Source organism: Ochotona curzoniae, unplaced genomic scaffold, assembly GCF_017591425.1.
Source record: "Ochotona curzoniae isolate NIBS_2020 unplaced genomic scaffold, NIBS_Ocur_1.0 scaffold_4683, whole genome shotgun sequence".
NCBI lineage: Eukaryota > Metazoa > Chordata > Mammalia > Lagomorpha > Ochotonidae > Ochotona > Ochotona curzoniae.
In genome coordinates this window covers 23265396-23266832 of record NW_024467121.1, presented here as the reverse complement: position 1 = coordinate 23266832, position 1437 = coordinate 23265396, and the positions used below count along the sequence as shown (strand labels likewise).

At 47.9% G+C, this 1437-nt stretch overlaps 1 pseudogene; it reads left to right on the top strand.

Moving 5' to 3' along the window:
- Positions 1–692: 692 nt before the first annotated feature.
- On the top strand, positions 693–855 carry LOC121148255 (annotated as a pseudogene).
- Positions 856–1437: the final 582 nt, after the last annotated feature.

Here is a 1437-nt window from a genome sequence, read left to right as displayed (position 1 = left end):
GTTGCTAAGCCATCTCTAAGTGCTCTGCAGTAATTCAAGGAAGTGGCCCAGAACTTGCCAGGGCTCAACTACCAGTGGGTGGCAGGTCATTCCTAGGAGATTGCAAAGGGATGTGTATTTTGGACTCCTCTGCATGACTGGAGGAGTTGGGCTGTAGGAGAAGGAACACCAAGGACCAGCCATGCCTGCTGTTTTTGCCTAGCAATGCGGGAAAATCTGGGGGTGTTTCTTAGCAAGTCTGCTTCTGCTCTCTTTGAAGGCTCTAACAGGCCACCAGGCTTCCCTTCTCGTCACAGGAGGCCACCACCTTTCTGTGTCCCATGCTCTCACATCCCAGTCTTCCAGGAAGAGTTAGTAAGAGCTCTTCTAAGCCAAGGCCACTTGTGATGAAAGACAAGCCTCGTACTTGAAGATAACCCCAGGGAGAGTATGCAGTTATTCACAAGTAGGTAGGCAGCCCAAGACACAGAGCAAAGGAAAAAATCAGAATGGGACACAATAACAATTAAAAAAGAAAGAAAGAAAGAATCAGAACAGAGTCTGGAAGAGAGGGCAGAAGCACCTGGCCAACAGGGCGCTGAGTGTAGGATGCCTGCAACTCCTTGGGTGATACAGTCCAGGAGCTGCATGTCACAGCTGTTGGGATAAAATCAAAGGTGCTCAAACCCATCCAAGTGCTCGTGAACCCCACAATTGCTTCTCGGCCTTTTGGCTATGATCAAGTGATATATCTGTTCTTATCAGAAAAATCCCGCAATTAGGCCAAGGAGCCTGCTTTTGAGTGTGTACTTTTCTTATTCTTAAGATTTTATGTATGTATGGGTCTGGCAGTGTGGCCTAGCGGATAAAGTTCTAGCCTTAAATGCACCAGGATCCCATATGGGTGCCGGTTCTCATCCCGGCAGCTCCACTTCCCATCCAGCTGCCTGTTTGTGGCCTGGGAAAGCAGTTGAGGATGGCCTAATGCTTTGGGACCCTGCACTGTATGGGATACCTGGAAGAAGTTCCTGGATCCTGGCTCCTGATCAGCACAGCACCGGCTGTTGTGCTCACTTGGAGAGTAATTTGTCGGATGGAAGATCTTCCTCTCTATATCTTCTCCTCTGTGTATATCTGACTTTGTAATAAAAATAAATAAATAAGTAAATATTTTATGTATGTATGTATTTGAAAGGTAGATTTTTTTTTAAAAAGATTTTATTTTTTTAGTTTTTTCATTGGAAAGGCGGATACACAGAGAGGAGAGACAGAGAGGAAGATCTTCCGTCCGATGATTCACTCCCCAAGTGAGCGCAACGGCCGATGCTATGCCGATCCGAAGCCAGGAGCCTCTTCTGGGTCTCCCACGCGGGTGCAGGCTCAAGCGGGGCTGCCGGGGATAGAACCGGCACCCATATGGGATCCCGGGCATGCAAGGTGAGGACTTTAACCACTTGC